The sequence below is a fragment of the Monodon monoceros genome, unplaced genomic scaffold (assembly GCF_005190385.1).
Source record: "Monodon monoceros isolate NGI ecotype Baffin Bay Population unplaced genomic scaffold, NGI_Narwhal_1 Super_Scaffold_22, whole genome shotgun sequence".
NCBI classification, from domain to species: Eukaryota; Metazoa; Chordata; class Mammalia; order Artiodactyla; family Monodontidae; genus Monodon; species Monodon monoceros.
The window spans coordinates 85,675,941-85,691,789 of record NW_021703779.1 but is presented as its reverse complement, the minus strand read 5'-3'; positions in this window follow the sequence as shown (position 1 = coordinate 85,691,789).

The window sequence follows — 15,849 nt, the reverse complement described above, 5'->3', positions numbered from 1 at the left end:
AGGTGGGCCCTGAAGGACAGCATGAGAAAACACAGAAGGGCATTCCAGGAGAGGAAATGGCTTGAAGAAAGACACGGAGGTAGGAAATCTGTTCCAGTGACAGGAAGGTAACCAGTTTGCCTGGAATGGAAAGTATGGGAATAGAAGTGATGGGAGATAAAGGTGGAAATGTAGGGCAAAAAAAGTTTGGGGAAGACCCTGAACACCAAGCTGAAGATTGAAATATGATCCTGTCATTTTCTGGGAGTTACTGGGCATTTTTGGCAAAAGGAAAAATAATCTGGTGGCAATGTGAAAAATGGATTGGAGCTGTGATGGGGTTAGATGTAGAGACATTCATTAGGAAATTATAAACCAAGCATGAGATGATGAAGAGTGAAATAGGGCGATGGCTATAGGAAATGTTAGGGAATGATGATAAGAGATGCTTACCAAAAAATGTACCAAAATCTGCTATCTTGGCTATAGGTCAACAGAGAGGAAGGATTGTATGATCTTGTGCAGGTTCTGACAGAGAAAGCCCTGTTTCTTGGGCAGTTCTGGCAACCAAGCAATGCCGAAGTGAGTTACCATTTTTTTTCTTTCCATTTTTTTCTTTTTTTTGAGTCACCGTTTATAATGATGAGAAAGAGCAGTGTTACAAAAAGAATGACTCTTGGTGCAAAGTGATTTTTCCCCCCTCAGGTTAGAGGTCTAGGTCCTCCTTTGTTTAGAAGAGGGGCAGTGGTGAGGCCTTTATGGGAACCCCACCCCCACCTCTGAGTTCACTTAAGAGCAGGAAAATCTTCCTTCATCTGCCCCCTGGCCAGTGAAGCAATGAAAGAAGAAAATGGGAGAAGTTGCAGAAATTTTCCAAACCCAGCCTGCTCTCCTGACACCTCTCATGAAACCTTCATTTTGGTACAGGTGTATGGTAGGCTGTGGCAGAAATAGAGACAGGGACTCCTGGGAGGGGGGCACATAGAAAATGGACAGTTTGGCCTAATATACTGGCACAACTTATCTGGAAGGCAATTTGGTAATCTATATAAGAAGCTTTAAAGGTACACCTGCCTTTCAGCCAAACATTGCACTTGTAGGATATTTTTGCCTATGGAAATAATCAAATAATTGTATACAGAGGAATATCAATTGAGCAGTGTTTCTAAGAGAGAAAAAGAAGCAACTTAAATGTCTAACACTACAGAATTGGCTAAACAATAGGTAGTATGTCCACACAGTAAAATAGTATGCAACTGTTAAAAACTGCAATGTAGGGCTTCCCTGGTGGCTCAGTGGTTGAGAGTCCGCCTGCCAATGCAGGGGACACGGGTTCGTCCCCCGGTCCGGTCCGGGAAGATCCCACATGGCGCGGAGCGGCTAGGCCCATGAGCTATGGCTGCTGAGCCTGCGCGTCTGGGGCCTGTGCTCCGCAACGGGAGAGGCCACAACAGAGAGAGGCCCGCGTACCACAAAAAAAAAAAAAAAACAACTGCGATGTACTTTTATATTATTGGCATGAAAAGACATTCACCATATGTAAGAGTCTGTGGCATCAGTCAAAAACAGGCTCCTGCAATTGAAAGTCAGTGAAAATTCTTTCAGATGTTTATTATGTCATCTCAGTGTATTTTTACACAGAATTGGAATCATATTGTACATCAGTGGTTCTCAATGTGTAGTTCACAGACCACTACAGGTCCCTGAAACTGTAAGGTCAAAATTATTTTCAAAATAAAACAATGGTTGGTAAAACTGCTGGTGCCTCAGCATAGATCAAGGCAGTGTCCCCAAACTGTACTAGTAGTGATTGAATTCTTTACAGCCACACACTCAACAAATTTCTGTAATCCAGTTTCATTTCTAAATGTCTTTAATGGAGTCCTTATTTATAATAAAATTATATTTTTTATTAAATCTTGTTGATTGAGTGCATATCTTTTTAAAATTCTGTGTAACACAAAGTGTGCACAAAGCACTTCTCCTGCATAGCTTAATACAGTGGTTGTCTCAAAGGAAAATGTTTGCACAACCATTTGAGTTGTGCACTGAATTAGCTGCTTTTGACGTGGAACACCATTTATACTTGAAAGAATGACTGGCAGAAAGACTGTGGTTTTTCAGACTTGAGTATCGGGCAGACGTTTTCTTGAAAATTAATGAAGTGAACCTTCAAGAAAAACAACTGACTGTATTTGCCACCAACAATAAAATTTGAGCTTTCAAGCAAAATTAGAATTTTGGAAAGCTTGTATCCACAGCCATAGGCTTGACAGCTCGTAATATTTAAGGATTTTCTGAAGAGATCAGTGGTGAAAATAATGAAGGTGAAAGCCTTTTATCTGTTTCTCCTTTTAGGATAGAAATGATGGAGGACTCTGGGGCCTAATGTTGATCTCACTCAGTTTTACTGTGACCATTGTAACCCATATGACATCAAACCCATGGTCATTTAATAAAGAATATCATTGCTCTGGTAACAAGGTGACCCTGGGTGAGGCTAGACCCAAGATTGTTTGAACCCTTAATAAGGAGAATCTGAAAAGATGTCAATCCTGGAACAGTAATGTCTTCTTCTGGATGAAGTAGAGATGGTATCTGAGCTCATATACTGAAGATGGATGCATTAATGTCTCTTGGCTTGATCCCAGATATGAAGGTAATCTAACCAGCTTCCTTTGCTCTGATTAGCAGTGGAAATTTCCATCACCTTCAGATGGAACCTATTCCCATGCAGAGACATGTAGTCTGGTCTTATGAATGAGCTAAGAATCACACAATAGGCAAATATTTCATTTCCTAAAGTCTAGGTTTTTGTGTCTTAAATCATCGCATGAGAACGATCAACAGCATAGCCCAGGTGGTGCTGAGATTTAAAAAGGTAGTTCTTTGGAAAGATTTAACCTGGTAAAATTATGACAACAGGCACCAGGAATTGAGCACCAACTATATAGTGTTCTATTATTACTTAAGCATGATGGTTGAAACATTCCTTAGACATTCTGTAGTACTATAGTTTTTACCTTCTACATTGTGTGTTCAGGGCATGGTTGAAGTGGGGGCAATTCTCACAACCATGTTTGCACTGAATAGTCCTGCCTTCCTTGCTTTAATTTATTGGTCTGGGTAAACAATTGGATCGAAAGTTATCATGGTTTCTTTAATTATTTTTAAAGAATATGAACTGATAAATGCAAGAATTGAGAATACAGGGCTGTCATTTTAGTGGTAGAGCACAAGGATGAAGTGATAAAAACTCCTGCTCTTGGAGTCCCTGAGCTGCACTTGTTTCCATCCTTTATCAGGCCAGATATTCAACTTTTCCATTACTTGTAGAATATATCACAACATCTTTCCTTAGATTCCCTTTTTGTGCTTAAACAAAAGTCTACAGACTAAGAGTAAGACCAGAAGTGGGTAGTAAGCAATAGAGTCTCAAGAAAACGTGAGGTATTGGGGTTGAGGTGGGCAAAATGCAAATAAGAATTTTTTCCACAGTCTGGGTTTGAAAACTAATAGCCTACAATTAACTGGGTGTCCTTTCCCATTGACAATGGGTTCTAGGTGACAAGGTTGTTCCTCCCATAGAATGGTTTCATGGAGAAGAGGATTTGGGTGAGATCAGATGTTTGTTTGTAAAATCATTGAGCAAATTCCAGTGAAAACAATGAGTAGACTAAATTATGGAATACCTGATTCAATGTAAAAGATAAAATAGAGCAATTACGAACTCCTACTGCGTGAATCTTTCTCCACTTAAAGCTGTCAGAGACAACTTGAAGAATGAGTTTAGAAACTGGCCTTTTCAATTACTTAATTGTTATATCAGTTGAATGCACCATTTTATCAGATTTCTTTAGTAATATGGGAACACTGGTAACTCAAGTAGGTGATCTGGGAAATTCTGAGCCTTTCTGGGCCTTTTAAAAATAGTTACCACTGTGCCCTGCTTATAAGGAAAATAAATAGCAATTTGCCTCCTGCCTTAACTGAGATTCATACTTTCAAATGTGAAAACACCTTAGGTCTGAGGGTGATATTGCATTATCAGAACAAAAAAGAAAATAATTATAGATTTTGAGTGTGCCTAAGAACATAAGTTTATATCAGTCCAAATTAATCACAATTGGGACTCTCATCTATTCTTAATATAATTGATTAACTCTAGACTTAAGTTAGATATGAATGATAAAATTGCAAGAGTGACCACTAAAATAATAGAGAGTGTAAAATGTCCAATGCATTAAAGGGAAAAATGCACTAAGAAGAATAATTTAATCCAAAAGAAGGTGAGAAATGAGAAAAGTGAAGCCTTAAAAGAGCAAGAAAAAGAGAAAGCACAGAACTCACATGTATTAGTAATCGTAATAAGAAAAAATGGGCTAAACTTACTAGTTAAAAGATTTTGTCAGATTTAAAAAATCAAGCTACATGATAAAGAATAAGCATGCAGAAACTTTGAAAGTAAAAGTCAGAAAAATATACCATGTAAACACTAACCAAAAGGAAGTTGGAAGAGCTAAATTAATGAGACAAAAATAGGTTTTAAGACAGAAGGCATTATTAAAGATAAAAAATATGTGAATGGTTAAACAAACCATGGTACATCCATACCATGGAATATTACTTGGCTATAAAAAGGAATGAACTATTACTGATACACAAAACAACTTGAGTGGGTCTCAAGGGCATTGTACTGACTGGGGGGGAAAAGCCAATCTCAAAAAAAACATATACTCTATGATTCAATTTATATAACATTCTTAAAATGAAAAAAATTATAGAAATGAGGAATAGGGAGTTAGGGATGGTGAGGGGGAGAGTGTGTGTGACTAGAAAGAGATAAGACAAAGGAGATCTTTGCGGTGTTGGAAGAGTTTAGAATATTGGTTGCCATGGTGAGAAAAAATGGCATAGAGCTATACACACATATTGTACCAATGTCAGTTTCCTAATTTTGATATCACACTATAGTTGTGTAAGATGTAACCATTGGGGAAAACTGTGTGAAAGGTACAGAAAAATTCTCTGTATTATCCTTGCAACTTCCTGTAAATCTATAATTACTTCAAAGTAAGGTTTTTTAAGTGATGATAAATGGTTCAATTCACCAAGATAAATAAAAATTCTAAGTGTGTGGGCATTTAATAAAGTAACCTCAAAATATGTAAAGAAAAAAAGAAATGAAAACATCAACGATCACATGGGATAATTCAACACACTTTTCTAAAATATTTAAAGGACAAGTATTTACTAAAAATGGTAAAGTTATAGAATAGAGAACAATACAATCAACAAGCTGATTTAATGAAAATAAACAGAATCCTGCACCCAATAATAGGAAAATACACTTTCTTCTCAAGCATACACAGGACTTTTACAATAATTGATCACATAGTTGGCCATAAATCAAGTCTCAACAAATTTCTGAGAATGACTTTCATAAAGTTCACCTAGTCTGACCAAAATGCAATTAGAATAAAAATCAATAATAAAAAGGCAACATTTTTAAAATCCATGTGCTTGGAAATTTTAAAACATATTTCTAAATAATCAATGGGTTAAAAAGGAAGCATAGTGAAAATTTTAAAATACTGAGAACTGAATAATAATAAGAATGCTAAAGATCAAAATTTGTGGGATTCAGTAAAAACGGTATTTCAAGGGAAATTTATGGCCTTAAATCTTTATGTTATACAATACGTCCAGAATAGGTGAATCTATAGAGACAAATAGTAGAATCATGGTGGACAAGTGCTGGAGGGGCTGTGGAGGAGAGATGAAGAGTGACAGCTAAAGGGTACAGGGTTTCTTTTTGGAGTGATAAAAATGTTTTAAGGGCTTCCCTGGTGGTGCAGTGGTTGAGAGTCCGCCTGCCGATGCAGGAGACACGGTTCGTGCCCCAGTCCGGGAGGATCCCACATGCCACGGAGTGGCTGGGTCCGTGAGCCATGGCCACTGGGCCTGCGCGTCCGGAGCCTGTGCTCTGCAACAGGAGCGGCCACAGCGGTGAGAGGCCCGCATACCGCCAAAAAAAAAAAAAGTTTTAAAATTGATTGTGGTGATGATGGTTGTACAACTCTATGAATATACTTAAAACACATTGAATTGTACACTTTAAATAGGTGAATTTAGTATGTGAATTATCTCTCAATAAAGTTATTTTTTTAAATCTTATGTTAGACTAGAAGAAAAGGCTAAACATTGATAAGATAAGCATCCAAATTAAGAAGTTAGAAAAAGACCAACAGAATAAAGACAGAAGAATGAAAAAGACAAGAGCAGAAATAGATGAAATAGAAAGTAAAAATACATTAGACAGTATCAACAAAGCCAAAACCTGGTCCTGTGAATGGTATAATAAAAAAAGCAAACCTTTGGTGAGACTAATCAAGGAAAAAAAGGTGTTAAGAAAAAATATTAGCAATGAACAAGAGGACATAATAATGAGTAAGCAAAGATTTTTAAAGATAAAAGAATATTATGATTAACTTTATGCAATGAATTTGAAAATGTGGATGAAATGTTAGAATTCCTTGAAGAATAGAACCTACCAAAACTGACTCAAAAAGATACAGAAATTCTAAAGGGTCCTATAACCACTGAGGAAATTAAATCAGTAGTTTAAAAGTCCCTCTGCTCCCCAAAATAGGCCCAGATGGCATTGATAATTCCAATCTTGTACAAACTCTTCCAGAGAACAGAAATAAGTAATACTATCCAATGCATTTTATGAGACTAGTACTAACCTTTATATCAAAACCAAAGTTAGTATGAAAAAGGAAAACTATACATCTTACCTATAAATGTAAAATTTTTAAACAAAATATCAGCAAGTGGAATCCAGCTATGTATAAAAAATTTTTTCATGATCAACTTGGAATGCAAAAGTGGCTTAACACGAAAAATAGCTATCAAAGCTTGATTGACACATTCTAACATATATATATATATATGAAGTATTAAGACTCTAAAAGAGCTATGCCAATTTTGAAAAATAATGATAAAGAGAGGAGACTGATTCTACCAGATAGTAAGATATACTACAAAATTATATCATTAGTCAAGATAACAATAGGCTATGCTGCAGTAACAAATGAACCCCCAAATCTCAATGAATACACAAAGGTTTATTTCTTGTTTACATAAAATTTAATGCCGGTTGGGCAGCTCTCAGTCTTCCATGCTGTTACTCTTCCATCTTGTGGTTTCTTCTATCTCGTGGCTCCTCCATCTCAAATGTGGCCTCTTATACAGGATTTTAAACTACCTTGAACCAGAAGTAATTCACATTACTTTTGCTTATAGTACCTTGTCCAGATCTAGTCATATGGCCTCAATTATTATAAATGCAAGGCAGGCAGGAGAGTAGGAAAAAACAGAGATCATTTGGTGATTGATTACTAGCTGTCCCTGCCATATCATAGTAATAAAAGAAATATGTAAGAGATAAACAGATAAATGTAAAAGCTTAGAGGCAGACTTAAGTAAATATAAAAACTTATACTATAAAATTGGCACTACAAATCAATGGAAAAGGATGGACTGTTTAGTATATGGTACTGGGAAGACTGGCTCTCGATTTGGAGAAAAATAAAACTTGACCCCTGCCTAACACCAAATATAAATCTGGACTCTGGAGGATGAAAGACCTAAATATGAAAGTTAAAATTATGAAGTTAATGGAAGATAATATAGGAGAATATCTTTGTGGCCTAGAATTGGACAAAAATTTCTTAAAACCTCAGAAATACATACCATACGGCAAAAAAGATTAATAGATTTTGTTATATAAAAATAAGAATTTCTATTCAATAAAGGACGCCATGAACAATGTTAATAGAAGACAGATAGAAAAAAGATATTTGCAATATTTTAAACTAACAAAGGATTAATATCTAGCATATGCACAGTACTCTTCAAATACAAGAGAAAAAGACAGAGACACACCACCCTAAATTGGCAAAATATATGAAAAGTATACCTAGAGAAGAGGAAAACCAAAATGCTTAAAAATACATGGAGATCTTCAAACTCATTATTAATCAGATAATTGCTAATTAAAATATAATTATAAATACAGGTTTCCCCCACTGGCCAAAAGTAGAGTGTTTCATAAGCAGAAATGGTCTAAAGTGAAGAAACAATTACCTTAGGACACATCTTGCTAACGGATGCACAAAATAAATCGAGATAAAACACAGATGCTTACAGACACAGTTCAAAGCTATGGTAGCTTGATGCTGAGTGTAGTTCCGGGAGAAGGAGCTTGATGGTGCTACTCCTGCAGCTCTGGGTGCACGCTGCCTCTATAATGGCTTGCTGCAAAACAAACCCTGAACTGCTATTTTCACTTTTCTCCATTTTTCATAAAAGCAAAATCCTCTTCAGATTTCTTTCTGTTAGCAGAAAGAGCTACTAAGGTTAAGTCTTTCGTAAAAGTGAACTTTCAAAAAGTGGAGGATACCTGTACACTTACACCTATTTGGCCAGCAATTCAAAAGATGCAAAATGCCAAGTGTTAGTAAGGGTGCAAGGATATAGGAACTCTTACACTTACAGGCAGCTAATTAGATTTTAGACTGTCGCTGCTATTCCAAAAAGCAATCTGGCAGTATTTAATCACATTAATTATATATGTACCCTATGACCTAACAATTCCATTTTTATATTCCAGAACACTTCTCACACAGGTCCATAAGGGGACATATATGAGGACATTCATCTCAGTGTTTGGGGTAGTAAGGAGTTGAAAGCAGTCTAGATTCTATTCCTAGGAAAATGAAGAAGTAAATTAGAGTGAAGAACACTTTGGTACATCATGCAAAAGCTGAAAACTACAGATTAGATGTACCCAGAGTAACATGTAACATAAAAATAATACTGCTGAGTGGGAAAAAAAAAACAAAATAAGAACCACAGCAACATACCACTATCTAAATTAAAAATTCATGCATATTAAATAATGTAAGTTCTAAAAGAAACTCAGACAAACAAGAATATACACATCAAATATATTGAAACAGTTGCCTGTTGGGAGGAAGATGGAAGTGAGGAATAGAGATGAAAGAAACAAAGTAGTATATGAATGAATAAAGAAGAGGGATTTTTAAAACTTATTTATATATTTATTAAAATAAGCAGAATAGATCTTGTGCCAAAAAGCCTTTCAAAGAGAAAAAGGTTTTGATTAGACCTATGCAAATGGTATGATATGAAGGAAGGAATCTGATTAGTGTAATCTTCATCATCTGAGGTCCAAAAAAAAAAAGGAAGGAAAGAAAGCCATCAATGTCATAGTAGCATAAAAGGGTAAAACTGTTACAACAAAAGACTCAAAAAAGTATGATTTTATCCATCATCGGATGAATGGATAAAGAAGATGTGGCACATATATACAATGGAATATTACTCAGCCATAAAAAGAAATGAAACTGAGCTATTTGTAATGAGGTGGATAGACCTAGAGTCTGTCATACAGAGTGAAGTAAGTCAGAAAGAGAAAGACAAATACCATATTCTAACACATATATATGAAATCTAAAAAAAAAATGTCATGAAGAACCGAGGGGTAAGACAGGAATAAAGACACAGACCTACTGGAGAATGGACTTGAGGATATGGGGAGGGGGAAGGGTAAGCTGTGACAAAGCGAGAGAGAGGAATGGACATATATACACTACCAAACGTAAGGTAGATAGCTAGTGGGAAGCAGCTGCATAGCACAGGGAGATCAGGTCGGTGCTTTGTGACTGCCTGGAGGGGTGGGATAGGGAGGGTGGGAGGGAGGGAGGCGCAAGAGGGAAGAGATATGGGAACATATGTATATGTATAACTGATTCACTTTGTTATAAAGCAGAATCTAACACACCATTGTAAAGCAATTATACTCCAATAAAAAAAATAATAATTTTTTTCCCACAAAAGAGTCTCAAGTTACTGTTTTAGTTTAGCAGGGAGGTTCCGCTGTCCATCCATTCAGCTGGTGGATGGGAAAAGAGAGAGCACAGGTCAAGCATGGAGAGGTTTTACGTGGAAAAATCTGGAGGTGACTTACATCACTTCTGCCACAATTCTTTGGCCCAGAATCAGACTTATGGCTGCACTCAATCAAAAGGGACACTTACCATTGTCATCTAGCTGGATACCCAGGAGGAAGCAGACAACATGAATATTGGGGAGCATTAACAGCCTCTGCCACAATAGGCAAGAGCTTTGTGGAAGGAATTATAAAATGTTATTAAAAGACATTAATCATCCAGGATGCTGCTCTCAGTGGCTGCTTTTTCTGACTCTGGGTAACAGTTTTCAAATGTTTTCAGCCCCATCAATGTCTTTCACAAGACTAGCCTGATCCTCAGGCCCCCTCCCTCCGCCTTCAATCCCCTGGGGCAGTAACATCTTCCATCTCCCCTACAACCATATCCATATACCAAAATGGAGCAGGGGATTGGGGTTAGAGAGTGGGCAGGAAGTCAGTAGTAGAGGCAGAGAGTAAACATGAGATTTGTACTTACTTCCTCATATTTTCTAGTACTATTGCAGCCCTTTTAAAAATAAGCATCAGCATGCAATCATTTTTTACCATCAGAAAAAAAGGCAATGAAATTATTTTCACTGAAAAAGTAACAAGGAATCAATTCGAGGAAAAATATATCATAAAAAATATTTCCAACTTAAGAAGGAGGCTTTGCTTCATGCAAGTGCCTTAGTCCAATTAAGTTTGACGATTGTACCGTTTTTCTACATAAGAAGTGTTATAAACATGCTTAAAGTATGTTTTTTTAAGACTTTTTTAATGTGGACCATTTTTAAGGTCTTTATTGAATTTGTTACAATATTGCTTTCATTCTACATTTTGGTTTTTTGGCCACAAGGCATACGGGATCTTAGCTCCCCAACCAGGGATTGAACCTGCACCCCTGCGTTGGAAGGCGAAGTCTTTAACCACTGGACCGCCAGGGAAGTCCCCCACATGCTTAAAGTATTTGATAAGTTTTTAGACTGAATCCTTCTGAACAGTGAAATTCAACTCTGAGCAAAGGGAAGAGCTGTGAGGCTGAGGCAGCTGAGAGTGTAAGGGTTGCAAAGATGGTGTGATTTTCCCTGTCCTGTCAAGATGGGCACAAGGTGCTGTCTCCCAACCCCTTCCCATATTCCACAGCCTCTCATTCTTTGCACCTGGCTCTGTTGCTCACTTCAAAAATATACACGAACAGGTGACCAAGGTGGTAACCTGGGTAAATGCCTTTGGCCCTTTCCATCCCTCTCCCAAATTCCCATAAAGATAACTCAGCCTCAACATAGATGGGAGCACTGTTCCCACGAATGGAAAACAGAATGGGATCGCTCTCTCCTAGACCCCTGTACCTGACGGTTTCCATGTAGCCTAGAGAAGTGATTGCTGCAGGGAGAGCCCCCCAGACCCACTTGTTCTCTCCCTGAGTAGAAGCCTCCCTGGACCGTGTCTACTGCCTCCCACCCAGCCTGAGGAGTGCAGTCTGGTAGGCCTCTCATTCCCAAACTCCAGGGAACCCAGGAGGAGCCTAGCCTTGCAGCAGGGTTGCTGCCTGCCATTCCACATCCTCCCTGGTGGCCCCTCAGCCAGGCTTAGGCCAGTGTCCAAGGAGCTCTCACCCACTAACCATACTGATAAACCTAGACCAGGTGTTCTCTGGCCAAGTCTAGAAATACCTAAAGTATATGTAAAGTTGTGTGTTAGGAATGAAAGGAGGGTGTATGTGGATTTTTCAGGAGAGAGAAGCTATAATTACCAACACGTTCTTATTAGGAAGTGTGACCCTCAAATAATCACTGGCCCAGAAGATCTATGTTTATATTTGTTCTAAATAGGATAATCTTTATTTTCTTTTAATAATGAAATTAATACAATCATTGTAAAATATTCAAACAATGTAGAAATATATTCATTTATCCATTTAATAAGTCTTTATTGAGTGCCTATGCAAGGTACTGAGAATACAATGATGAGAAAAACTAAGTCTTTGCGTTCATGAAGCTCACAGAATAGTGGGGGATATACATTAATCAAATAATCACACAAGTGCATGTATAATTATAATTCCATATAAGTACAAAGAAAGAATGGGACACCGGTATATAAGAATATACAGCAGAAGATCAAAGCTTTCTGAAGGGGGTAGAAAGGGGACAGAAAAAATTCCCCAAGGAGTAAAAATTGAGCTAAAATAAGGAAAAGTGTAGTTAACTAGGCAAAGAAGACAATGTAAATGTCTTGTAACCTTACTGCTACAGAATGCCATTCTAATACACTGTGGTATATCCTTCCAGCTTGTTTACTATCCATATACAAATATGCGTGTGTGTATATATGTATGTATTTATATGTAACTGGAATAAATCTCAGTCCACAAATTCAAGCGTGTAAGACATCCAACCTTTATTTTCCATAGCAATACTCACAATTTTCATCTTGTCTTCTCATTCCATGGGGGTGACTGAAACAGTATCAGTTCAAGATCTACTGTTTTCTCCATGGTGTGTCTAAGTTCAAGGACGCTTATGGAGTGCCTTAGAGTTCTTAGAAGGAAGGAGTCCATGTGGGTCTAGTATTATTCTACATAATTCACCACTTCCATTCCCTCCTTGTGGCCCCTTCAGACAAGATGGCTCTCTATTTGCTTCTGTGTCTTCCTTGAATGATCAAGACTTTCTCTGCTGCTTCCCTGCCGTTGCCATTCTGGGATACAGAAAGCTTGGTAAGACCCTATATTATTTGGCTGGAAGAAATATAAAACAGCATTCCCCCAAGATATCTCTTAAGAGGCATCACATAAGTCACCTACACAATCCAATCCAACAAACCTATATGAGGAACTTCCAGTCAATAGCATACTGAACTGACTCGGAGCTGACTCCTTCCACTTAAAACTCACAGAAATTATAGAATATGAACCCCCTCTAAAAGTAGTAATATAGTCAAGCTCATAATCATGAAATGGAAATCCCCAAGGAACAAAGAAGGAACTAACAGCAGTGAGCAAGAGATAAAGACGAACAGATGGATATTGGCTTTAAGGGCTGGGGGACAGGGTTTTAATCCCACATGGCAACAGGATGCAATGCCTCTAGGAAGTGGAAGATGGGAGGCTGGTACTGAGCTCCTGTCCAAATCCAGATCCCATAGAAGCACAACCAGTACCTAAAATGATGACTAGAAAACCTTTTCTCACAGCAAAGATATATAACAAGAAAGCTTGCCTTTTATGTGAGGTTATGGGTGGATAAAGAGATCCCTGAGAGCAATCAGAACACAGGCCAGCTCCACCCATAGGTGTAGGGCTGAATTCACAGTTCCTACATGTTAGTGAACCCAAAGGACACAAACTAACATAAAAATTAATCTGGAACTGGTTAAAGTTGTGTGACGCTAGCAGAGGTAAACTCAAACCCAAGGAGATAATTAAGACATTCAAAGATATATCTCAAAAAATAATCACCCAGAATGCAGCATAAAAAGATAAAGTGGTGCAAAATATGCATGAGAACCTAGAAGACATGGCAGAAAAAATGAAAAATATCAAAATACGCTTGGAAGAAGTTCCATTAAAAAAAGACTAGAAAGAATAAGCAAAAGGTAATATTTGAAGAGATTGTGGCACAGAATTTTCAACAACTGAAGCAAGACATGAATCCTTATATGTAACACACTGACTCTTGAGCAGGTTGAACACAAATAAAACCATAACTAGACACATCTTAGTGTAGAGCATCAACTATCCCTAGCATGATACTTTCATGTGTTTGGGCTTTGGGAAATGACAAAGCCCTTCCATAAACCTTTCCTGAAGAAAGGAATAGGGAAAATGGAAAAGTAAGAGATATTGTGGGAGAGGAAAACAAGAATATAAGTTTATATCTAAAACATAATATTATATCATATATGAATACACATAAATATGTGAGACAGTACATGGAAATGTTCATGTAGTTTTTGGTGTCTGTCACCCCATCCCTTAGTAAATTACTGTATATTTTTTTCTTTCTGACTATTCAGACGTTTCCCGCAGAGACATAAGTAGGATGAGCCCATTGGGAAATTGTATCAGCTGTTGGTCAAGCCACAGTCTCTACACAGCTTATTTGCCTGCACTGTGTTTTCTCTTGGACTCTAAATTCTGAGCATAGCTTTTTTAAGCTACAACTAAGGTAACCAACATACAATACAATAAAATAATGATAGCTGGAGCACTGTGTTAATGAGATACATTGCAAATCTGGAAGAGGTAAGAGAGACAGAGTGAGAAAACAAATGAATTATGGGTAAGAGTCTAAAGATACTTTCTAAAAAAATCTTTAATCTACCACTTAGGTAGGCATCACTAGGTATGTCTAAGAAACAATGTTTGAAGAAAATGCACATATAGTGAAGAATAAATGCAGAATCATAAAATTATTTCAATCAAATCCCAGTCCTGCCTCCAAGGGATATCTCCCAGAAGACTTTCCTTGGAGTTTCTATTCTCCAAATTTCTCCAGTCCCTTGTATTACTTCCACAGATGACTATTCATATTCATGTCTGTGCACTTCAAAACTTATATTATCTCCCACTGAAATAGAACTACTTAAGGAGTCAGATATAATCTTTAGCAAAATAAGTAATAAGAGCACTGAAAGGAGTACAACTAAAGCAGAAAAAAAAATTTCTGGGATTGAAAAACATGATTTTCAAATTTAAAAACTCAGAATAAATATAAGAGAAAATACATTCTAAAAAGGAGAGAATTTATAGGCACATCCTCTTACCTTAACAAAATAAAATTAGAAATAAATAATAAAAGATCACCATTAAATATAACTGCCTGACAACATAGCACTGTTCTCCATAATAACCCCTGGGTCAAAGAGGAAATTAAAAGTAAAATTGCAAGCTATAAGGAAAGCAAAGAAAAAGAGAATACATCATATCAAAGCTTATGGGGCATGGCTAAAGCTGTATTCAGAGAAAAATAAATAATCTTAATTACCATTATTACTCAAGAAGACCATAAATAAAAGAAATAAGCCCTATTCTTGAAGCATTAGAAAAGCACAATAGAACAAATCCAAAGATAGAAGAAATTAGTAAAGTTAAAGTTAAAAATAATGACCAGAAAAAACATTGTAGAAATGATAAATAAAAGCCTGTTTCTTTGAAAAGACCAATAAAATAAACACACTCTTCATAAGTAAAACTAAGTAATAACGGAAGAAAAGCAAAAGTACACAAATTATGAATAATAAAGGATTTCACTACAAAAATAGATGTGATTAAAAGAGTTATAATTTTACATATACATCTTTGACATCAAATTTAAAAATCTAAAGGTAATGGATGATTTCCCAGTAGAATAGAAGTTACCAACATTAACCCAAGAAATAGAAAATTTGAGTAGATAAATTACGAGAGATAAGATTGGAAATGTGATTGTAGACCTACCACTAAAAAAGGAATCAGGATCAAATGGCTTTGCAGTTCAGTTCTATCTAACATTTAAAGAGGAGATAATACCAATATTATTTACACTCAACCAGAAAAGAGGAAAAAAATTGAAGTTCACTAACGAATTTTATAAAGCTAGCAAACCCAAGACCAAAACATGCTAAAGGTAGTACATAAAAGGTAACTATAGGGCTTCCCTGGTGGCGCAGTGGTTGAGAGTCCGCCTGCAGATGCAGGGGACACGGGTTCTGTGCCCTGGTCTGGGAAGATCCCACATGCTGCAGAGCAGCTGGGCCCGTGAGCCATGGCAGCTGAGCTTGCGCGTCTGGAGCCTGTACTCCCCAACAGGAGAGGCCACAACAGTGAGAGGCCCGCATACCGCAAAAAAAAAAAAAAAAAAAAAAAA